The sequence below is a fragment of the Cygnus olor genome, chromosome 5 (assembly GCF_009769625.2).
Source record: "Cygnus olor isolate bCygOlo1 chromosome 5, bCygOlo1.pri.v2, whole genome shotgun sequence".
In the NCBI taxonomy this organism is placed as follows: Eukaryota; Metazoa; Chordata; class Aves; order Anseriformes; family Anatidae; genus Cygnus; species Cygnus olor.
In genome coordinates this window covers 22,861,165-22,886,009 of record NC_049173.1, presented here as the reverse complement: position 1 = coordinate 22,886,009, position 24,845 = coordinate 22,861,165, and the positions used below count along the sequence as shown (strand labels likewise).

General features: G+C 46.3%; 1 protein-coding gene and 1 long non-coding RNA gene across 2 annotated transcripts in view; both read left to right on the top strand.

Annotated features, from left to right (window-relative positions):
* Positions 1-7,640, top strand: part of LOC121071128 — a 33,061-nt gene extending 25,421 nt beyond the window's left edge. The window contains exon 3 of the long non-coding RNA XR_005820397.1: positions 6,604-7,640. This is a non-coding gene — a long non-coding RNA (uncharacterized LOC121071128). The remainder of the gene's footprint in view (positions 1-6,603) is intronic.
* A 5,378-nt stretch (positions 7,641-13,018) lies between these two features.
* The window catches only part of NRXN3 (neurexin 3), a 1,009,770-nt gene continuing 997,943 nt past the window's right edge, over positions 13,019-24,845 (top strand). The window contains 2 exon segments of the mRNA XM_040559130.1: positions 13,019-13,273; positions 13,621-13,698. The gene's annotated coding sequence lies outside the window, so the exon portion shown is untranslated.

Sequence of the window (24,845 nt, the reverse complement as noted above, 5' to 3'; positions counted from 1 at the left end):
ATGGTGCCAGTAAGAGTGGTTAGGGGCTTGGGCAGCCTTGGTAAGGGAGCCAGGGGCATGCTAGCAGCCTTTGGCTCCTACTTGGCTTCAGCTTCACAGATCAAGTCAAAATTCATTGAAGGAGAGAAAACAAAATAAATCATTTGATCCGGGGAGAATCTGCTGCAACCAGACCGGCCACAGATTCAGGGTCATCTCAGGATGGGAGGGAGAGGAGCGCGGCTGTCCACTCTCCAGGAGAGCAAGAGCAAGAGGCTTAAGGCTCCTCAGCACTAGAGAAAGTAACTGAGTGCCCTGGAGCTCGCAGCCCTGCTTGAAAATGATGGAGGCTGACAGATCTGGGATTAATCTAAAGGTTTCAGCTCTCTGAGCACCGAGTGGAAATTCTCCTGGAAACCACAGCGCAGGAGCTCGGCGTGACGAAAGCACTAACTGGAGCGGGGGGAGGCGGAGGCGTGCGTGGGTCAGATAGCTTGCCCCGCCTGATTATGCACAAAGGCTGGAGCCCTCGTCTCCTGCTTTCCCAGCGATGTGTCTGGGCGAGGAGGGAAGGCATTCAATGCTAATAAGAGCATCAGAAAATAGGCCACTTTTTTTTGGACACTAGGCCTGAATGCATAGTCTGTTGTGGGTGCAGCTTTGCATTGCTAATTGGATGTAGAGGCAAAGCTGTACCCGCAACGAGCAGCTCTCCTGGTTGCACCTGGGCACGCTCCTGGAGCAGCCGGGTGTTTGGGTGGGTCAGGCGGCCTGCACAAATACTACAAGCCTAAGTCAAGGACTACAGTTTTGCCTGTGCAGGTATTTGTAGGTGCTGGGCTGCTTGTATAGGATGGGAAGGGAGAGTGGGAACTGGCTAAGAGCTGGAGCCAGGGTGTGCAGACCTGGACTTCTGTTCAGCTGATCCAGCTGCATAAGGTAAAGCCTACTTCCCCCGGTGTCTACAGCTTTCCTGTGAGGCTAGGTTGCTGACTTAGCTCAGTCTTGAATGTGGAAGACCAGAGCACTCTTTTTGTCTGATTCAGGATCCACTAAAACTGCTGCTACAGCACACAGGTTTGTGGGCGCACACATACTACATACTACATCCAGGAACAGCCTGCAAAGATGGATGTTATATGTGGGCACACATATGCTCCCCTGCCCTCAGACACCAGTAGCCTACAGCTGAGGTTGCTGAAAGTCTTTTCTCAGAGCAAGAAAACCACAAATTCCCATACATCCTGCACTACGCAAGTCCTCGAGTATTAGCACAGCTGTCACAGTGCTCAGCCATGTCTACACGTTCATGCCTTCATATCTGATTTCGATACAACAGTGCCATCACCCCTGCTGCTCACCTCAAAGGACTGAACGCCTCACAGTGCACGCTTAACTCCTCTAGTTTGCTCTATAAATGCATGACCCACAGTGAGCATGCATGTGTAATATATACCTGTGTACACTTCTGCTAAGTGCTGTGGATGGATTTGCTGATCTGGTTGTTTTGTAGTCACTGGACTACATCTTCAGGAGTAGATATAAACTTGTGCCACAAAATGGGGTTGCCAGTTTATTCTCGGTTGGGATCTGGCCCATAACATTAATCTATCATAGAGGCTTGTTTGTTTTTCTGGAAAGTGTAGGCATTTTGAGTGTGCAATCAAACTGGCATTTTATCTGGGTTTCTGCATGGTATAATTGTAATTTCCAGATGATAATTGTTATTAAATTATTAAATAATGTAGCAGTGGAAGGTTAGTTTAAGGTCGTGGTGTGATTTTTACTTCTTTGATGTGATAGTTGAACTGAAATCAGCGTGGCGATATGTCCCAGTGCACAAACTGGGTACGTGAGATGATCACAGGCATGGTTTCAGACAAACCAGCCAAATCTGAACGCATGTCCTCTTCTAAGAAAGCAGTTTAGGAGAAATAATTTTCGGCTTCCTGATCCACACACCCAGTCATTATCACAGACATTATGATGGTCTCTCCCTGCTCGTGTTTTAGAAAAGCTCAAAGGCTGAATTGCAAGACAGTCGTTGCTAATTCAGAATAAGTGGGCGACACTGCAGCTGCTGTCTGTTTGCCCATCTAATATATGAATAGCAATCGATTTGGACTTTTTCTCTCAATGTGATGTGATACTGAGTATGAGATCATTGCCAAATCTCCTTGAGGAATTAAACTTGGTTTAGCAAGGGGGCCAAGGCAGCTTTGTCACCCTCTTTACGGGTGAAGCCTAGAGTCCCCTCCAGCCTGGAGAATTGTTTCCCCATGGATATCTTCCTCTGTATTTAGCTTCATAAACTAAAGCACCTTGTAGCAAACAAGGGAAATTAGTGCTCCAGTTCTGATTCCTGTACTACATGGATTTCCAATAAATTTACGCTAATATTCATCTTAGATTTATTTTATGGCCTTCTTTTTGTTCTTTTCCGTTTTGTTCTTTTCCATAGTTTCACCCTCATATTATCTCTTCTCCAGATGTATTGTCTGCCAATATTTGAAGATGATTGCCTCTTTAATTCTGCTGTTGTATGGTTATTTTGTATGATGTATGGTTAGTTACTGGTAATCTTATTAATTGCTATCACAAACATCTAGTAGCATAGGTACACCAACTGTGTTTTACAGCTATTTTAAGCTTGCTTTATTTTAATTTGTAAATCAGCTCCTTCAGTCCCATTGTCATTGATTGCTCTTTCCTGAAGTCTCTTCTAATCTGTTAATCTCATTCTGGGACCAAGGTGTGAGGAGAAGCCCTTTGCATGATCAAATTGACAGCAAGCCTGCTCCTTTGAGATCTGAGGAGGGAAAGCACTGCATAAGTGGCACATACTGTTGGGAACATCAGAGGAGTGACTCTGCGAAGCAGCACTGCGCTTTGTGTTTATTCTCCCTCGGTGATGTCCGCATTAAAGCACTTGGATTGAAAGTGATGACAAAGTTGTTCTCTGCTGCAAGCTGAGCCTGAAGGCAGGAGGCCAGTGTGTGATGGAAAGCTCTGAGCTTCTCAGAACGATACTTTGCCTTCGCTTTCTCACAGCACACAGTTTTGAGGAGGGAATTCTTTGGCTTGATGTTTAAGTATCAGAGACAGAGTCAGTGATGCTGGGAAGAATTCAGGTGTAGGAGGGAGGTAAATGAGCTTGGATGAATCAATAGCAAAGTTAAATCTTTGATCAAAACATGAAGTGACATGCCTGCCTCCTCCCTCCCTACCGCTGTCTGTGCCAGGCTTGGATGAAGCTCGGGGAACTGGGGAGTTAATAACAAACCATTTTTCTATATCAACTGACTTTGCATCTCTACATCATCTAAACATAAGGACATATATTGTGCCAGTCCCTAGGATGATGTAATATGACAAGTGAAGAGACAAAAGATGTCCAAACCTCATGTAAGAGCCCCTGTACAATTTCTGGTTTTCTTTTCCAGTGTGTGTGGAGTGAGCTGTTCTGCACATAGGCATCCCAGCCAGAGAACAGCAGAGCTGGGGTTTGGCTGGGTCCCGTTTTCTTCTGTGCTTGCTGCATGTTAGGGAGGAAAAAGGCTGGGCTGCCAAGATCTGAGTGTTGGTGCTTTCCTTCAGCCTGGTGCTTCTGTTTCAGTACTGGCCTTTCTTGCTCAGCCTCTCCTGTGTGTCCTGCTGTCAGTGGTTAGAGCCCATCGCTGCTTCCCTGCCCTCCTGCCAAGCCTGAATTTCCAGAGCAGGACTTCTTGTGCTGCCTTTTCCAGATGGAGCTGGAGATACCACCAATGTGTTGGTTCTTTCCCATCTGGTCCCTGCCAGGGTGACAAAGGCAGCACTTGGAGCAAACATTGGCTCCTGCAATATGTGAAGCTCTGAAAAACGGGCTCTTCTGAGCAATTCATCCTTCCTGGAGGATGCAGACTCTGCAAGGCCTGCAAGAGAAGGAGAACTCTCGGGGCTGGGCAGCCACTGGCCATGGTTCTTAGCACCATGAGAAAAGCAGTAATGTGCTTTGGAAGCAAATCGGGACATCACATCAGGCCCTTGGCTGGCTGGCTGCTTGCTGGCATGAGGTCACTGTTGAATTTTGGTTTTCCACATGGATTTCAGAACTGCTATAATGCCCTAGCCTCTGAGTTTTGGCATTGTGCTATTAATGCCATGATTTTCCTTCATCAAGGTGGCAGAAAGTTGCTTGTGACATTGCAATGGAATGAAAACAGAAGAAAGTGGGTGTAGTTTAGCCTGGCGTACCTGACTTTTGAAAGTAGGCTTTGATTCCTGCAAGGCCCCAGTTCCAGTGGGAGCTCCCCTGGACTTACGTGCATCCCTGAGGCAAAGTCTCAAAATAACAGCACTTTACACAGATCTGGGCAAGGGACTTCCAGTTGTGGAAACACCTCGGTGTTTGTGGTCAAAAGCTGATGACTATAAGTACCAGTGAACACAGGCCTAGTTTGGATCTTAAATCTAACACACTACTCTGCAGAAGTTTGAATCTAGCTTTATTTTTGGCCACAGCAGACCTAACCTGCAGGACGCCTTTGAGCCCACACTATAGCCCCAATCACTCCTTGCTGCAGGAGTACCCTGAGTGAAGAAGTTGTTTTCATGGTCCTGCTGGTAACTCGGTGCCCTGTTCTGCCACCACCATTGCTCCTGTCTGGGCATCGCTGGTGTGAGCCCGTACTGGAGGGTTTTGTTGACTGAATGGAGGTGAGATAAAATACTCTGTCCCTGGCTGTGTCAGTGCACGAGAGCACCCATCTGTCAGTGGGTGTTTAGTCAATAAATCACCTGCATTTACTCCCTGGATGAGTCTGTAAAGCTAGAATTGCAAACAGCAGGCTGTGTCAGTGATGGAGAGTCACCAACAAATACGGACACCATGGGAGTACCATGCCAAAGTTTCTCCTTGAGTTCTAGTAATACCCAAGCCAACATGCGGAAAGGTGCTAAGCTGGGAGGAGAATCTGTCAGAGTTGTGTTTGGCACAGCTGGTGTCTGATGTAGGGAATGTGCTTGAGTTTGGCTGTGCTAAGTTTCTTCAGAGATTGACATGTTTGGCAAGTCTGAATTTGCATCTGTGTTTGGAAAGCTCAGTGAAGGTTGCAGTGGTGCAAAATGCAGGAACCACTGCTTGCCAGCCTGTCTTCTCAGGAGCCTTTGAAATTAAAGACAATGCACCAAGCATCATATGAAAAGGGATAATACTTAGGACTTCTAATCTTCATAGTACTTCACAAATAATACCCAAATAAATCTCCCCATGTTGGTAGACTCCATGCTTGTCTCTGCTGTCAAACGGGTATTTTCCCTCTAAGCATGCCTTGGTTGCCCTGTTTGTCTGGTGGGGGCAATAAGACACCGTCTATTACCTGGACAAGCTAGAAAAGTGGGCCCATGTGAACCTAATGAGGCTCAGCAAGGCCAAGTGCAAGGTGCTGCTCCTGGGGTGGGGCAATCCCAGACATGAGCACGGAGTGGGTGAAGAACCTGTTGAGAGCAGACCTGTGGAGAGAGACTTGGGGGTTCTGGTGTACAAAATGCTTGCCGTGAGCCAGCAGTGCGCACCTGCAGCCCAGGAGGCCACCTGCATCCTGGGCTGCATCAAAAGTGGCCAGCAGGGGAGGGAGGTGATTGTCCCCCTCTGCTCTGCCCTTGTGAGGCCCCACTTGGAGTGCTGCATCCAGGTCTGGGGTCCCCAGCACAAGAAGGACGTGGGGCTGTTGGAGCAGGCCCAGAGGAGGGCCGTGAAGACAATCAGGGGGCTGGAGCACCTCTTCTGTGAAGAAAGGATGAGAGAGCTGGGGACATTCAGGCTCGAGAAGAGGGGGCTCCGGGGTGACCTTATTGCAGCTTTTCAGTACTTAAAGGGGGCTTATAAAAGAGATGGAGGACAACTTTTTGTTCAGGCAGATAGTGATAGCACAAGGGGGAATGGTTTTAAAATAAAAGAGAGGAGATTTAGATTAGATATTAGGAAGAAATTCTTCCCTCAAAGGGTGGTGAGGCACTGGCACAGGCTGCCCAGAGAAGCTGTGGATGCCCCATCCCTGGAGGTGTTCAAGGCCAGGCTGGATGAGGCCCTGGGCAACCTGATCTAGTGGGTGGCATCCCTGCCCATGGCAGGGGGTGTTGTAACAAGGTGATCTTTAAGGTGTCTTCCAACCCGAGCCATTCTATGGTTCTGTGATTCGATTGGTACGAAGGGCTGTGAGAGCCCTGTTTTAGATGCTTAGCATTATTGTTTAACATGTTAGAGTCTTCTGGCAATAGGCAGGGTTGAAAATTAAAAGGATAAGTATGACAATAAATGAGAAAAATTAAAACCTAGCCAACATTTTCAATTAATTAGCTCATGATATCTGCTATGAAGGAAAAACAGCCTTTTAGAAAGGCCATCCACTTCTCCTTGAACAGAGTTTCTTTCTGATGTGTTGTAATACAGGTATACCCAGGATGAAATGAGAGCCGCCTTTGGCTGCTTTCTCATCTTGGGCCTTTCTGGACAAATCTGTTGTCATATGTGTTAATTTCTATAGTAAAATCTGCAAGTATGATCCTTTTGTGATCATTACAACCTAACCAATTTGATTCTCTCTACTTAACTGATGCACATTGTTTTTCCTATTCACTCGGTAGGGAAACTGAGGCACAAAACAGATAAATGAGGCACCCAGCACAACCCACTGAGCCATTGTCATTGTTCTGATTGCTTCTGTGGACCCTCCACCATCCGAGTCACCAGAAAAATCGACATAACTTTATACTCCAGGCCAGTTTTGAGTTAGCTATCAAAGATTTGAGCAAGAATTTAGCAGAACACTGAAACGCATTAGGCATCTGTCTGGATAGTGGAAATATTTGCAGTCACAATATACTAAAAATGTGTCAGCTAGCTCTTGTTTGGTGGTAAGAAAGAATTTCCTGATAGGCAACTTGTTATATAGTTATTCTTTACTGGTGGTGAAAACTTCTTCTGAAGCATCTGGTACTTACAAACATGGAAGATACGAGCAAGATGAACTAATGGACTCATTAGATATGAAGATTCATGTGTTTATCTTTAATGAAGAAGGTGCTGCCTATACAATGGACCTCTCCAACATATAATATGTTGCCATGATTTTGGTCACTCTATGTTACAGTCTTTGAAGCCTACACTCCTGTATTAAAGATGAGAATGCTGGTTTCTGGTCCATTTTATAGCTTTGTGTGCCTTCCTGAGCCAGGGTTGCAGCCTCACAATGGTGTAAGTATATCAGGCCTTCCCTTGGGGCAGCAGGATGGGTTATATAACCCTGAAAGTCTCCCTTCCAGACCGATCTTCCACGATTGAAATGCACATGCACCTTGGAGGAATATCTGGCCTGCAGCTCCACTGCACTCTCTCCACCAACCCTTCCCTCAGTGCCTCCTTCCTAGATGCAAATCCTTTACCCATTCTCTCCTCTCTTCTGCAGCTCTCTGCTTCTCCTTAAGCAGCTGCAACACCATTGCTGTGGGAATAACCGTCACCGGTTCCCCAGGAGGCAGAGTGGCCGTGTCCCTGGCCTCACGGCGGGACACCAGAAGGAAGATGCTCCAGAAGCAGTGTCAGCTTTTTTCTGCCGCTGAGCTGTGCTGTGGCTCCCCTTCCCCAGCTGCTGCTGGCAAGGCAGCGATTATGCTCTCATCGATCCCTCCTCTCCTGGAATCGCCCTGCGTGCACCGGCACGGTGTCACAATCAATAGCCCAGCCCTCATGCAGAGACAGTGAGGGGGCCAAAGAGGCAATTTGCTCACTGGACAGGTTACGATGAAATAATATTGTGTCAGGAGGTGAAGCGGCAGAGCTCCTGGCACTAAAGATTTCCCTCTGTGGCCACAGGGAAAGGCAGGGCTGGATGAGATTTAGAGTCAGGCTCGATAGCTGCTGCTTAGATCCTGCCGGTGATAAAGTGTAACTGAAATACTGTGAGGAAAAGATTGTTCAAGAAACAAAAAGTGATGTGGACCTTTAAACCCATCACTTCAAAATTGTTATGGCTCTGTAAGCAGAGGGGGAGAGAAAATGCCTTTGTTTTTTGACCTCTAGCCAATAGGCATTAGATATGTACAGGGTTCATAGCAGACAAAACTCGTGGCTTCCAACAGCCAGACTCAGTCAATTAGTTTATTAGTAAACAGCAAATATTGCATTCAAACAAAGGAGGCACTTGCCTTGACAGTCACTGCTGTCATCCTGTGTTAGACATGTATTGCAAAGTAGGTAATCAAAGGTACCACTTAGATTTTCTGCCAATTTCTGACAGACAAGCCAAAGGGAGTTTCAAGAGTTCTCTGAAATGCTTTTATTTTGTTTTGAGTAGCCCCTTGACTTTGTATCCCAAATGAAATGAGTAAATAGCTTTATGCCTGTTACTCTATGATGCAAAGCTCATGCTTGTACGTGATAGCCATCTCTCCCATGTAAAGTATGTTGCAGTCTTCAGCCTTGCTTAGTGTAAGCAGAGAGGGCACTGTACATACAGCTTAGCTCAAGGGCAGTGGTGCTCTCAGCACTTATTTGCACCCACTGCTCTCTTCCCAACACATTTGAAATACTTAGAAATACATACAACCACTTAGAAACCTAATACTGATCTCTAACATGGAATCTATGTTAATATGTTTATATAGAATTAACACGGGGTCCTGTATCATAAAATCTCCAGTCAAAGGTGGGCTCACAGGATGAGAAGACTTGGTGGTTAGACCAAAGAAACTGCCTGAAGATTGTTGCTGCTCCCAGCTATGTCTTGCCCACACTTTGAGACTCAGGCATATCATTTAGACCCAACTTTTCAAATCTGTCCAGTTATTTGAAGAGCCTTATTAGTGATAACCCAGGTGTAGATCACCTGCAGATCAACCTCTGAACAGCAGGATCTGTCAAGGCTCCACACATCTGCCCATCAGCTCCAAGAGGCCTGCAGTCAGGCATCTCGCAGTTATAATGGAGGCTTTCTGCTTTCAGCACCTCTCAGTTCCCACCTCTGTGAAATGGAGGCAGTGCTGCAAGTGCGAAGTCTCTGATTCTGGCCTTGAGTCCGGAACAGCCTGTTCACACTGCATGGCAGCAGGGAAACCTTGGGTGACTTGGTACTCCTAAGGAAACATGGACCATAGGAGTCATCACAGGCTATACACCCCAGGAAAGCCTGGCCTCCCCTGACACTGCAGAGGGAGAGGGTGAAGTGTTAGCCGCCCTCTCTGCTCTGCACAGCTCCCACCTCCGCCAGTCTGATGGTGCTTATTTGTTGCTGCTGAGAGTAAAACCCAGCCATGTGCAAGCATGATATCTGCTCGGTGGGCTGCCCCCGCTTGGCACTGATCACTGTGCAGCGTGGCACTGCTTGTGGACCCAACGCAGCTTGTCCTGGGGGCTTTGTAATAATGCTGGCCACAGTGGGTCCCAGCACAACGAGGGACAGGGGAGCACGTGCTTCACACCAGTGGGCTCAGAGCTACTGCATCCGAGCCTAAAGCAGAGCCTCCAGGTGGCTGAGTAGGGCTGTGAGCAGGGACCCAGGGCCGTGCCTCATACGTTACCTCCTTGTCCCTAAGGGTTAGGAGGTGTCGGGCAGAGCGGGCTGGCAGCCGATGGGTGTCCAGCCTGAGAATTTGGATGAGGTCTCTCTCCTTCTGTGGGTTAGCTCCTGCCTCACAGAAGGGTTTAATGCGTTTAACAAGACTTTTGAAGATTTCTTGATTATTGTCCTTCACAGTGCAAATGGATCTGACTCAAATCCCTAAATGCCAGCACTTCTGGGGTACTGATTTAGCTCTAGATATGACAACAAAGTCTTCCCCCTCTCCAAAATAGTACGGCTCTATTAAGCCATGGCACAGCCCTGCTTTGGGGCAAGGGGCAAAAGAGAGGGCTCCTGTTAAAGGTGGGAGAGCTCTGCCCCAGGCATGGGGCAGCATCAGCCCTGGGATGCACAGGGCATCCATGGGGAGCAGGTCTCCCACAAGTGAACTGAAGATCCCATGCTGTTATCTGTATCTGTGTAGTGATGAGGGCTTTCCACTAGAGAGAGACATGAGTACACACAGAAAACCTGTTTGCTATTTGTATCACACAGTCCACCTGGCCAACATGGTGCAAAAGGGGATGGCTGGAGCCAAACACAACATGAGCTTTTTCCACTCCAAAATTTTTATTTATCTTTTCTGACTGAAACTTGTCTTCAAGGCTTTTGGGTTTTGACAAAGAAAATCCTCATTTTTCTTCATTCTTGCTTTAATTTTTTTAACTGTTTTTAGTTCTTTCATTAGAGGCCAAAATATTTTCAAATACTGGACATTCTTAAGTAAAATTCAAGAAGCTTGTCAAAAATATTTTATCAGAAATATATTTCCAGAGAAATTTTTAAGCTGGTTGCTGTTTATCTGACAGGGAAACTGATATTACCCAGCCAAAACTGGCAATGCTCATGGACCTTTTTGTTTCTGTAGACAAAAACCAGATTCAGTGACCTCTAAAATATGAACTTCTGTGGGAGGACCATGGCAACTACTGAAGAGCAAAAGAGCACCTTTATGGAGCAGAAGAAAAGAATAACTTTCTTAGATGAAAATCCCAGGGAGATAGAAATATGGCTAAGGACAGTGGTGTTAATAATACTGTATGTCATGCCTTAATCCTTGCAGGCAGCCAGGCCTGTGCTTTGCACACAGGAGGGAGCTGGTCCTCTCTGCTGTTTCTTCCCAGAGATGTGGTGCAGCCAGCAGAACCAAACCTTCATAGCACCGTGCTGGAACAGTGCCCATTTGGAGGTAAGAGCACTGTTGAGTGAGATGCCTTTAGCACATGATATATATATATGTATATATAGGGTAGGTTTTCCTTTAGGGTCATTTACAGCTGTCAGTGAGGAGGGTGTGTAGCACCTAACACTTCTTTGCCAGGGATTTCTGGTGAGTATGTAACTCAGAGTGACAGGGCTGTGAGTCACACAAGTTGTTCTATTTTGGGTCCTGTTTTGAATGCTTTCCCCTGTGGTATATGGGTGGTTGAAGGAAACACACACATGCAAACTCCACATACTGCAAATAGAAAGTCTGCATTTAAAGGCCTCCTATTGCTTACTCACAGACCCTGCCAAGTTTCAATCTGCTTGTCTTAGTAAACACACCCTCCTGTGGTGTTGCTCACCAGGAACAGATGGTCCCTTGGGGGACAGATGGCCTGGAGCTGGGAATTTCCAGGGGCTTTTGATGGGAGATGGGATCCCATCCTTTACCTCACAGGCCCATTCTAAAGGCTCAGTGGGAGCATTCTCCTTTGGTACTTTTCTAATCCCATGAAAAATCCCTTTTCATTGCCATCAGGTGTAGGCAGGTAGATCCTCATCCTAACCCATGCTGAAGCAGTGGGTTCCAACATACAGGTAGTGTCTTTCCTTCTGTGGGACGTAGGAGAAATCAGGGGAATGAATAGAGAAATTTCTAAAAACAGAAAGACTTGAAGACCATGAAATAGGGGCCTTTTTCTGTGGTACCTCCAAAATGGCTTCTTGCCCCCAAAGATGCTTCCTGCACTACCCAGGGTAAGACCACAGCAGATCTCCATCATGACTGGAGGCAGGAGTGTAAATCTATGACTTTAAGAGTTTGTTGTGAGTTCATGTGGATCTGAAAAACTCTCTTTTATTTATTTATTTATTTATTTATTTATTTAAAATCTGCTCTTAAGTTACATTCTCAACTTTGCTCCATCTTATCATTTTGGGGGATCAGAGATGCAGGACTGAACTGATCCCTTCAATCATCGGCAGCCATTCCTGGAAATGAATCCTTTTCTCTGAGATTGTTTCCTGGATACTTTCCGTAGAAAGTCTGATATCTCACAGAGATGTCTTCTCCTTTTCTGTTTATCTGCACTGGAACTATTAGGATCACAGTAGCTGCTGGATTCAAAAAAGCAGAGGTAGCAAGCCTGGTTGTATCGTGCCTAGTGCACCCCCCTCTCCTCCTGCACCATAGTTTCCTATAGCCTTTTTTCAAGGCTTATGGACTAGACCCAACAAGGTTGTTATGCTCCCAGTTCCTATTTGTTCTTAATTTTCCTGTTGAAAGCTAGTCCTGAAGGTCTCAGAAACGGTAATCCTTTGTTATACCAAGTTTTTGTTTGCTCCAGCTTGAAGCACAGCTTTCCCATGGGGAGATAATACCACACGTAAGGGACTCACAGTGGAGAGGTAATATAGTTGGGAATTTTTACCTCTCAGTCATATTTTATTGTAGATCACTTTCTCCCTTTGTAATCCCCCTTCGGGCCTCCTAATAAACCTTTCTCTCCACTTGTTTATGGACTCTCATTCTGCTTCAAAAATCTGGTAAATGCAGAAGCATTTAGACAGAAAATGTAGACTAAAAGCTGCTCTAAACCAATGTTTCTTCCCTTTTCTTTGTAAGCCCAGTGCACATTAAATGAAACTTATATGTTTCTTGAAGCTGCCTGTGTTATTATTGGAACTGATGCACATTCACTCCAACCAATCTATTTTTATTTGAACCACTTACGCTGCATGAAACCAAGCATAATAACTACAGTCAATATAGATATATTTGTTTTTATTTAAGCTCCTAAGTGTGCTAAAAGCAATAAATGCTTTTCCCCCTGAAAACCAATATATACGTATAATAGATGGAAAATGTATATATCAGTCAAAACAGGAGTGACCAGTGGCCCACAGGGCTGCTCCTAAAATCCATCCTGCACCACCATTACAGGTGGCTGCAGGGGATGTGGGCGGCAGGAGCTGTGTGCCTGCTTGCGTCTGACCTCTGTGGTCACAGCCAGTCACGGCCAGTTCCAGTCAGTCACGACCGGCTCCACCCAGTCAAGGCCAGTTCCAGCCAGTCAAGGCCAGTTCCAGCCAGTCATGACCAGTCAGTTCCAGACAGCCAAATCTGATTCCAGCCAATCAAGGCCAGTTTCAGCCGGTCACGGCCAGTTCCAGTCAGTTAAGGTCAGTTCCAGTCAGTTGTGACCGGCTCCATCCAGTCAGGGGCCCTTCCAGCCAGTCACGGCTGGTTCTGGCCAGCTCTGCATGGCCCCACCATGGGACATAGCGAGCCCTTGGGAGTGTGTGGGGCCTCTAAGCCAGGCAGGGCAGGTTATGGCTCCTCAGCGAAAGTGTATTTAAGATAGTAGATGACAAGCTAAGGGAACAATGATGCCAGAGCAGGGGGAGGAGGCAGAAGAAAAGCCCAAACCTGCTCTGGTGCCACAGGAAGAGGAGAGCAGCTGTGGGGGCAGCAGCCTGAGAGAGGCCAGGAGGTGCGACTTGGAGGGGTCAGGGGGAGGGATGGAGTGTGAGGTGTGGGAAGGGGGCCAGAGGTTTGGCACAGGCAAGAAATGTTTTACCTACATGTTAGTTTGCTTCTTTCAATACCAGAATCAGTAATTAGAACATTGTTAACTGCCAGTAAATTAAATTGATTGCAAATCCCCCCAGATCAGTAAACTGGTCTCGCTCACAACACCACTATGCCTTTATCAGTGTTATAAATTAACTACTCTGGGGATGGGCTTTCACCCAGGGACATTGGAAGCAGGCTTCATGCAGGTAACAGTCATCCTTCTTCTGCTCTGATGGGATCTGCTCTTTTGCTTTTGTTTCTCAGGCAGCTTGTCAGTTTTCATCATGAAGATGTTAATAAGTAGAAGGAAAGCTTCAGGAGTGATCAAAATGGCTGATCAAGGTTGGAAGAGCAGCTCAAGGTAAAACCCAAAGGGGTCTGTATCTGTCCTGGTTGCTTTTGAAATGCAAGGTTACATCTTCTAGCCTGACCACAGACACCATCAATTAATACTTGCACAAAGTACAAACACCTGCTTCTGCTTTTTGTGTCATTTATCCACAAACATATAGTATGTCAAAGGTAAGAAATGCTATCATCTGATATCACTGCCATATATATCCATGTTCTGCAGCTCCTCCTAGAGCTCACAGACCATCACCTATGTTTCCTTATACTTGCCTGTCTTTACCGTTAGAGTAACAGCTTTGTTACGCCTACTCTTCCACAAAGAGGATTCAAACCCTCTAGTTTGGTTACCCTGTTTCTACGCCCCTAGGCAGCATCAGTGCTCATTATCAGGCTCTCATTAAACACACTGAGTTGTGAATGGCATGTTTCCAACTGTGGCCTTTGTTAGGCTATTAAATCGTTGTAGAAAGAAAGCTTTTGGGGCATTTCAGTTGGCCAACAGCTGCAGCATGTCTGTATCCTGAATGCCACATGTTGTTCATTTGTTAATGTGACTTCTGTATTACCTGGAACTGCTTTCCTTATGTCCAGTGGCCTAATCCAGGCAGGTGTGTACAGACAGTTCATGCTAGTTGGTCATGGCATCAACTGATGCACCAATAGTTTTCATTCAATGCAGTTTCTAGCTCTTTAGCATGTACCAATCTTTCAGAGACAGATGTGCATATTCAGCTACTGGATGAAAAAGCAAGTTCAGTGTTGCTGAGTGAACCTGCAGATAGCATTTATGAGCTATATTACTGTAAGCACTAAATTTACATTTTGACTCATTCACGTGTGCTTTAGAAAACAGCATGCAGTGGACTATCGCTCCTTGCAGTTTGGGTTCCTGGAGTGGGTGACTTGCGCCACATTCTGGCTTACAGAAAGTTCCTTAGCTTCGAAAAGTGAAAGACACTCATATGCATGCTAGATGGGTTAGTGCATAATTAGTGTTCAGTAGTAATCAAAGATCTAGAGAGCATCAACAGTAATGTAGCTTTGGTTTGGATGAAGTCTTTTGTTTAGAGAGAAGGTTTGTTTGGATAGCAGTACATATGCTGGCCTTGCAGTTCATCATTGACCCTTTGTGTAGCTGTTAAGCAGTATGAGTGCAAGTATATCTCCTTGTGGCGAGCTGTTTTATTGTCTGCCTTTAACCATCTCCTTTGTTTAGTTTGAGGCAAAATTGTTTTCTGTTGGGGCTGATGCTATCATATGTGGACACTTGGAGTGTGGAATTTGCCACCAGCAGAGGTAGGCATCTGGGTATCTGACTTGACCATCATGGTGCTGAGCAATCCAGAGACATTGTTCTCTTCCCTTCCCCTGAAAAGCCTAATTTCTGGTCTGTTACCCACCTTAGTACAGAGTGAACCTTTATGTCTAACCTAGTGGCTCTGATGAGGGTTTACATCCTTACTTTGTCTCCACAAGAAATGTGGGCAGCACGTGCCAAGGTAAGCCCAGCTGTTCTCATGAACTCCATCAGAATGAATGGCTGGTTCGGGAGTCAGCTGATATACTGATGTCTTGTCCTGTTCCCAGTGTGCCACAACCCTCACAAACACTAGTGCACTGTGGTAATCTCCTTGTCCGTATTAGAAAAAGCCAAGGCTGAATGGACCTTGCTGCTCATTTTGGAGAGGGTTTCCCTGGCCATGGAGGAAATTGGATGGTCTCTCCCACACAGCTCCTGGTCTGTAGAGAAGGTTTTCAGTAGCAGAGGTGAGCACACTGCCCAGCTTTGGTCCTGGAATCAAAATGCCTCTTGTGCCTCTGCTGTTTGCTGCCAATGTGTGCCAATGTGTGTGGGAGTCTCTGAGGGCAGTTCTCTGATGTCTAGTGTATAGGGCATAGAACTACCAAAAGCAGTGACTGTCTGTGCTGCTTGGTCTGGGGCAGTCCAGTAGCAGGGCACTGCAACCTGGCTCAGAAGCACTCACTGGACACACGGACCTGTGCTCAGCACCAGTGTGGACACAGAGTTCTCTGGCTGCGCACGGTGTTGTAGTAATGGCACACCTTAGTCTCTCTCTGCCTCAGATGTCTCAGCTTTACAATGAATTAGATACTAAAATAAGTGGTATAAGATGGATGGACAATATGGCAATAACAGCAACCTCCAGGGGATGTTTGGAGGCTAAATTCATGTCTGGAAAATGTGCTATAAGGACCTAAAGATGGAAGAGCATTATTGCTATTATTGATATTGCAATAACGTCTTTGAGGCCTCATTTTGGGACCTGACTGCCACTGCGCTAAGCTCTCTGTATACCCGTAAGAGAAAGATAGTCCCTGCCCCAAACACCTTTCAAAAGAACAAAATGACAATTTCTGTAGCATGTGGCGATTAACCAGAAAATGGGAGAGAGGACAAGGTAAAAGTGAGAAATCTGGCATAATAATCTGCAGTCGTGACACACCCACTCCTTTGCCATTGCCATGTGTTAAAATCCTGCAGTGGTTCATCATATTACCAAGCAATTAGCTCCCTCTTACAGACCAGATATTCTTCCTCCCTTCTGCCTCTCTTGGAAGGAAGAAGCTATACCCAGCATGCCACTGCACCTGTGCTGAACCCCGGAAAGACTGGGAGGAACTCAGACCGTTAATGTTGGTACACAGGGCTGATTGATCCAGGAACATCTCTTCAGGCACGCTCCAGACCCCAGTACCTGCCAGTTAATCCATTTAGCAGTGTGTTTCCATGTTTGCTGAGGTATTCAAAGGGGCTTTATGAAAAAGAGGAGTTCTCCGTAATGAATGGAAACAAACAAGATAAAAAGGTAGAGATAAGCAAAGAGACAGGATTCCAATCCTAACCTCCATTTAAACTGAGTGGCTGTCAATACTAATAACGTAAAGGCAGCAGTGAAGTGTGGCTGACACACGCCAGGTAGAGAATGCTCAGAGACGTCTGAAAATCCCATCAGAAACTGCAATGGCAAACGTAATCAGTACATCTGGAATTGTCTAATTCATTGGTTTTATATTTTCTTTAGAAGCTGGCAGGAATCCTCTGCACATAGCTTGTGCAGACACAACTGTGTCCTTTTACAGTCCTCTTACCTCTTCTGGGTACTCTGTGAATGCAGGTGGGGGGTGATGCTAATGCGAGGTGTTCCTGCCCACAGGATCACTGGGTGTTGCTGCTGCGTGACACACTTCCTCAGTGAGCTCAGGGGTCAGCAGCGGTTGAAATTGCAGACACAGCATGTCAGTCCTGTATGCTACAAGAATTCGACTTTGGTCTGTCTAAACGTGACGTGATGCAGGTCAGGGGGGAGAGGCGCTGTCGGAGCAGTGTGGAGGCCGGTGGCTGCAGTAGCTGGACATGGTGTCGGCTGGGACAGCAGAGGTGTGTGGGGAGGCACAAGAGAGGCGTGTGAGGCTGTTAGTCCGCTGAGGGTAGCTGAAGTGACAGGGGGTTAGCTACGCCTTTGTAGGACTGTGCCCAAATATTGCTACAGCACAGTAAGGAACAGAAAACCAGTGGGTGAGGGGGCAGATCGGAGAAGTCAGAGGTTACAAAGGAAATGCAGGAGCCCAAATTGCAGCTCAATATATCCTCAAGTGCACATTTAGCAGGCAGTGGTTGATGACAACACGGGGATTTGGGGGCTTCACAGTAAATATCCAAAGCCATTTGCACAGTAGATTAGTGCGTGACCCAGGAAATCAATAGGCAAAAAGTGCATTTTTTGCTGAAGCTTGCAAACAGGTACAACATCACAGTAAATGGATGCAGAATGAGCAGTGACCACCTGTAGCTGATGCTGAAAACTGATTCTGTTTCACACAAGAGATGCACTTTGAGCTACGCTGACGTGTCTGTATAAATACATCCAGTGGAGTTGTGGGAGAGATACGGTGTGTTCAGATACATTTTTCTGACACAGCTTTGGCAATGGAGAGGGAGCCTCCACTGGAATATTTGGCAGGATTTGAAGCAGTAGTGGTGGCAATACCTTGTGAGCTCAGGGTGGAGGGCAGGCTGCTTCCAGTATCAGACAGGGTGCTGGCCTCATACAGGGGGAGCAAAAAAACAGCTGTAAGGAGACGTAATTTGATTTAATGAGCTCATCCACAGAAGTACAGGGCCAATATGACTGCTAAAATACAAACACTACAGGGAAATCCATTACCAGTGACTAAACTAAAAGCTGAGGTGGGAGCGAACCACAGACCCAGCTGTGACAGAGCAGCGGTTCCTGGCCACCAGGCCATGAGCACAGCACAGAGCACTCAAGTGAGTGGACATTGCTAAGCCAGAAACTCCTGACTCGTTCTGGAAAATGTATTCTGCTTCCAGCCATATCTACCAGCTGAGGGCCAATGTTGGCACCACTGTTGTCACCTCCAGAGCTGGTGAGGAAAAGAGGAGGCAACGCCGCAACACCAAACCAGGTAGACAAGCAGCGTAGATGGGTGGCACAGGTTGCACCCAGGTGGCACAGGCTGCAGGTGAATGGAGGAGAGAAGACGGCTGTGACAACAGCTGAAATAGGATAAAAGGGCTGAGGAGGTCAGCTAAACAAATGCAGAGCATTGCTTCATTTCTTAAATGCAGCTCAGCTGCAGAAAGGTTCTTCTTGAGTAAATAGGGACTGCTGCTGTAGCCTGGACTCACAAGCAAGGAGGATTGATGAACAAGAATAGAATTGGTATAAAATAGTTTGGGTGAAGCTGAAGAGTCCTGGATGAGCAAGGCTGGAAAGAAAGAGACTGGAATAAGGCAGAGAAAAGGCAAGGGTTTGCTGGCAAGGAAGCACAGACTAGCTTTCCAGGTAACTTCTAAATGTGGTGATCCATTGCCACGCTGGTATTGTAAGATCAAGTGAACTGCAGATTTTGCTTCCCTGGGGAAAGGGCAGAGCTGGAATAACTCGGCAGCCCTGTGCTGGTGCATTTGTTTTCATTTCAAACAATAATGATAATATGTCCTCCCTCTTGCTGCCCTTTTTTCTCAAATGTTTAGAGTTGGTGTTTCTGTTATAACTAGGTCAGGGAACCTAAGTAGGTCACGGTTACTCTCTAAATGTGGCAAATCTTGAAGCAAAGCTGGTGAGGGAAGACCTGACATTGTGTAAACAAAAGGCAGGAAAACTTTGCTTAGGGGGAGGGATGATCCCAAGGTGAAGCAGGGAGGGCCTGAAGATGCCCACAGGATGTAGGCAGGGGTTGGGGCTGAGGGAGTGAGAGGGCTGGGGAATGGGCTAGAGCTGAGGGGAAGAGAGGGGCAGAGAAAGGGATCACAGCTGTGGGCATGAGGAAAGCAGGGAAGGGTGTTAGGACTAAAGACTTACAAGGAGGGTGGTTAAGGCAGAGGGGTGGGAGAGCAGAGATGTGTAGGTAGGAGCAGGTGGGAATGGGGTTGTATGGGGGAAAATGGTGGGGAAAAAGACTGAGATGTTGAAGTGAGAGCATGTGCTGGGGTCTGGGATGAGAGTATGGCCTGAAAGAGAGGGATGGAGGAAAGGAGTGTAAAGGGATTAGTTGAGGGATGGGAAGCAAGACTAAGCTGAGAGAGCAGGGACCAAGTTTAATGAGAGGGTGAAAAATGGGAGACCAGGGAGTGTGAGAGGGAGGTGGAATTCATGTACTGGGAAGCTGCTGATTCCAGCAAGGCTATGGTGAAACCCTCATTGTGTGCCTTCCCTCCTCTCCCCGGGAAGGGAGGCACGTTGAAGGGAAAAGTCACAAAAGGAAAAGGTGTCCTAAGTCTGCCCCTGCTTTATAGTTGTCCTTCATTTTGTGTGGGGTTTGTTCACTTTGGTGTTCAAGTTCTGACTTCCATCCAAAGTTTGCTGCTCATCTTCTGGAGTCATGAAAATATCTTTTCCCTCAAAACTGAAGAATAATAACGCTGCAGCAATAGGAAGAGCTATTAACACTAAAAGGAGAAACCCTCAGGATTTGAAAATTAATCATTTTTCATGTGCCTAATTTTGGGCCTCTGTCATGCAGCATCTTGCACATTTGGGGTTGGCGGGTTGAAAACGATGCGTGCTCCCTGTGCTGCCCTGCAGGACACCTCAGGCTAATGTTCCATGGAAATGAGGAGACTTGGTTCCCCCATCTGCAGCATCTCACTCTGTTATCAAAGTGCAAATGTGGCATGGGTGCAAAATCAATGCAGGCTGAACGTACTGCGTGGGGCGTTCAGGGTGTGTTCCACGTGCTGGGAAATACTACTTTCTGGACCCAGCAGGATGCTGCGTTTCATCGTATTTGGTGGTCTCCTGGGCAGCGTACGCCTGCACTCAGCCTGGCTCCCCCAGCTCCTCTCTTGATAACATTTGTGCTGTCCCATTATGGCGTGCATGCAGTTGCTCAGAGGACAGTTAGGGTAGCAGCCTGCAGGGAGGGATGTCCAGCTTTACTGCTATTGTCTGTAAGGTCCTCTGGGGTAGCATCTGCAGTGGGACAGCCTGAGCTGTCATTTATGGCTTGAGCACAGAGATCTGCTGCACCTGAGCCCTTATCCCACAGCCCTGACTGCTGTGCTTCCCCTAGCGATACTGAGAGTGTTTTCATTTTCTTCTGTGGGGAGTATTAGTCCTGACTTAGCTGCTGATCAAATCATAGCCGCTTTAGCCTTTTCTGTTTGTTTTGCACAGCTGTTACATGCAGTTCTATAGAATTTTACCTCTTAAGGCTAAGAGCAGTGGATTTGGATGAGAGGGAAGAAGGACAAAAAGGAAATACTTGTTGAGGAGAGTGTCTGTTCATTAACGATACCAACCTGGTAAGCCTTTCTTTCCCTTCTGATTAGTACAGATGTTGCTGTGAAGGGGATATGCGGCTTTGATTCTAGCAGCAAAATACACTGAACACCTTTGGGCCATTGGCAGTTCTTGTCTGCATGATCTATAAAGTTACCTCTGTATAGACGCTGGAAACAGATGCAATCAGTTGGAGTCAGTATGAAGATAGTTACACAAAACTGGTGGGGCACAGTGCTGTAATATTAATAAAGATCCCATGCATGGTCTAGTCTGACATTATCCTCATGTACCAGTATATACATCCTCCAAGACAGGGGAAGAAAAGCTTTAGGATTATTTACTTTTTAAATGTTCTTTTTAAGTGGAATCTGCGTGAATTCAGGAGCAAGATGGGGCATGTACTTCTCACTCAAGTAAAGCAGTTTTGTCTGCAATATTTAGATGGATAGAGAACAAAGTCGGATTCTTATTACAGAATGCTGCAGATGTCTCGGATGGAGATGGTCTTCAGGACAAATGAAGCCTTTAGGACAATTCTAGCTTGACTGTATTTCCAAAACTATAATTTGATGACATACTCTAGTGACCAGGTTAAGAGCATTAGGTGAGAGTTTTAAAAAGTGCAAAACAAAATATTTTCCCCACTTACTTTAGAGCAGTAAGTGCATTGTTCAAGGGGGAAAATTTTCCTCAATAATTTAATATACTAGGAAAATGGAACTAACTGTTTAAATACCTTTTGGGGTATGTGCTTCTAGCCATTTGATCTTTTTCTTCATCCCAGATATTTCTACTGAACATGAATGCTTACATTGATTTAAAAAAAAAAAAAATAGACAACAACAACAACAAAAAACAGTAAAAGAATTTTTGAGTGGTGGTAGAGTCTATCTGGAGTAAAAATATTGTGGTTAGAGATTTGTCCAAATACTTCATTGTCTGAAATGCCATGAAATCATGTAGAAAGTGGGATGTTGAAGTGAAGCTGGGAATTAATGCCCCGTCTTTGTATTTTTTTTGATACAAATTTTGTGAAGTTGGTAGAAATTTCAAGAACTGTGATGACAGCATTTGATTTATTATTACCCCTACTATTATTATTATTGTCAGTGTTAAGCTTTGCCTGTCTGCTTTCTTCTGTGCAGACATTAAGAACAAGGGCCACTCTGGGACTTCACAGCCGAGTTCAGACAGCAGCAAAGTGGTGTAGTTACATGCATTAGACATGAGGAAGATTCACCACTGTGATGAGGCAGATGCCTGGGATTTGTGATGGGCAGGACCAGTGAAATCTTTCAGGGTACTGATACCTGTCAAACAGGACCAACAGTCAGTGAAGTACAGAATAGTGCTGTGCTTTCTGGGTGGAGATCTGTAGCAGTTCTCAGAGTTGGTCTTGTTTCTCTTTCTTTCCTCTGCGTTTTGGTCTCCTCACTCCTATTCATCTTGTTTGTTCCAAAATCAAACACAGAGTTCAGACCCAGCTGGGCTGAGTCTCCACCTGGATAAATCTGTTCCTTCTTCTCCCAGCTCCCTGACATTTCCTTTACCTGCTCATCTTGGTGCCTTCACAGCCTCCCACCCAATCCCACTTCCACAGCTGCTCAGCATGCACTGCTGCCCGGATAGCCTGTTGCCTCCCAAAGGAGGCTTTATGGGGTGGGTATGGTGCCCCCTACATTTCCCCTCCAGTTCTGGAGAGACAGTGGGAATGCGTTCTGTGTCACTCCTATCTTCGGGAAGAGTCAAAGGAGAAGGTCTCAAAGAACTACAGGCAAGTCACCCTCACCTAGATCCCTGTGATGGTGACGGAGCAGCTAATCCTGCAAACTATTTCCAAGCTTACAAACGGCAAGAAAATGATCAAGAGTAGTTGGCTGGTTTGGCAGATGAGGAGAGAGCAGTGGACATTGTCCACCTGGACATCAATAAGGCTTTTGACACTGTCTCCCATACGATCCTCAGAGCCACTGTTGAAGCATGGGCTGGATGAGCAGGCAGGGAGGTGGACTGAAAACTGGCTGACCAGCTGGGCCCAGAGTGGGTGATCAGTGGCACGAAGACTAGTTGAAGGCCAGTAACTAGCAGTGTGCGCTTGGGTCAGCATGTGGTCTAGTCCTGTTTAACATATTCTTTAATTTAAAGCTGGATGGTGGAGCAGAATTTACCCTCAGCAAGTTTGCAGGTGATACAAAACTGGGAGGAGTGGCTGCCATGGCAGAGGGTCGTGCTACCCCCCAGTGGGACCTCAACAGGCTGGAGAAAGGGGCTGACAGGAGCCTCGAGAAGCTCAGAAAGAGGAGGGGTGAAGTCCTGCCCCTGGGGAGGAACCACCCCAGGCACCAGTACGTGCTGGGGTCTGAATGGCTGGAAAAAGGCCCTGCGGTCCAGGTGGACACCAAATTGAACATGAGCCCACAACGTGCCTTTTCCACAAAGAAGGCTAATGGTATCCTGGGCTGCAGTAGGAGTGTTGCCAGCAGGCTGAAGGTAGTGATCCTTCTTCCCCTCTACTCAGCACTGGTGAGGCCACACCTGGAGCGCTGCATCAAGTTCTGGGCTCCCAAGTACAAGGGACATGGGGCTACTGGGGAGAGTCCAGCAAAGATCCATGAAAACGACTAAGGGACTGAAACGCCTCTCCTGTGAGGAAAGGATGAGAAGTCTGGGACTGTTTTAGCCTGGAGAAGAGAATGCTTGGGGCGATCTAGTCAATGTGCACAAATGCATGAAGGGAGGATGCAAAGTGACTAGAGCCAGGCTCTTTGCAGTTGTGTCCAGTGACAGGACAAGAGCCAACGGGCACGAAGTGAAACACAAGAGGAACCATCTGCATGTACGGAAACACTATTTTACTGTGTGGGTTACTGAGCACTGACACAGGTTGTCCAGAGAAGTTTAGGAGTCTCCCTTCTTGGAGATATTCAAAATCTTCTTGGACATAGTCGCCTGCTCTAGGTGGTCCTGCTTGAGCAGGTGAGTTGAACGAGATGACTTCTAGATGTCCCTTCTAGCCTCAGCTATTCTGTGATTCTGTGGAAAAAGCCACAATGAGCCAGGGCAGGTGAGGCCAAATCAGGCTTCAAAGAGCAGGTCAGAGGGAGACAGTGCACATCACAACCTAGCAATGATAATACTGTTTGCTGTCAGGAAGCCAGGATAGCTGTGCCACTGAGGTATCACCAGCTGAGATGATGGCTTCCTTTTGAAAGACTTAGGTAGAAAGTTTTTTAGGGAGAGAGATGAAGAAAACATGTTAAACTCAAGGAAGGGGATAAGTCTGATCATACGGAGCAGCAGGAAGCATCTGCAAAGGAAAGAGAAGGAAGGTTAAATGAGGGTGCTTAGCAGGAGTTGGTATAGAGAGTAAGAAGAAAGGAAGGTGCAGGCATGTAATTATTAAACTGCAACCCTGACAATCTGTAGCACTACTAGAATTTTAAACCTACTAATATGCCTTATGTTAAATTGTAAGGACAACTCTGTGGTTGCAATTTGTTACTTCTGAGCATTAGACACTGTGTTGATGCCAGGTCTTCTCCTGGACTAGTACTATGCACAACAGGAGAAGCCTACGCAAATGTCTTTGTCTTACACGAGATATTGAAAAGGCAATTTGTAATTCTGCAGGTAGATTCTGTGTTGCTTTCCTGTTTCCTTGATCTCTATTTACCTGTTTCTTTGAAATTCATCCAATTCTTCCTACAGATAAACCGAACACGAGAAGTTCAGTTCATCTCCCTTAGCACACATTCCTGCAGAGTGCCTTATAATACGCTCAGAGTTTGATCTCCACTATGCCAGCAGGGCAGTAAGATTTTGTGTTCCAGGCCTTGACCTGCAGCTCTGGAGATCTGCATTTAATTTTCAGCTCTGCCACTTACTTCCCAAGTGACCTTGTGCAAGTCATTTATTCTCTCAGCATTTAATTATCACCCTTTTGCAGATGAGAAGTTGACACTTCTCTGCCTTCCGGAGAGTAATGTGAGGATAAATTTATCAACCTTCATGTTCTGCTGTGAACAATGGGAGTTCGCTGAGGCAAAGCAAAGTCCAGCAGGGGAGATGAGACAACAGAGGGAAACAAAGCAAGGATGAAGCCCTTTTTAGCTAGTTAGAGATCTATCCTCTATGAACAGCCTATGATGTCTTGCAGGATTTTACATCAATCCCGAGTGTACGATGCTGTGACTGTATCATCCGATCCTTCCATAGAGTGCGGTGACAAAACTGGAGGTGGGGATCACGAGATTACTTGTGCTCTTTTAGTAAGTAGTCATCAGATGGCTCATTCGCTTATGTCACGTCTTTATGTAGCCTGAGCCTTTTCATTTCTGTACCTAGTCTGAGTCAAGCATGGAAAATGGT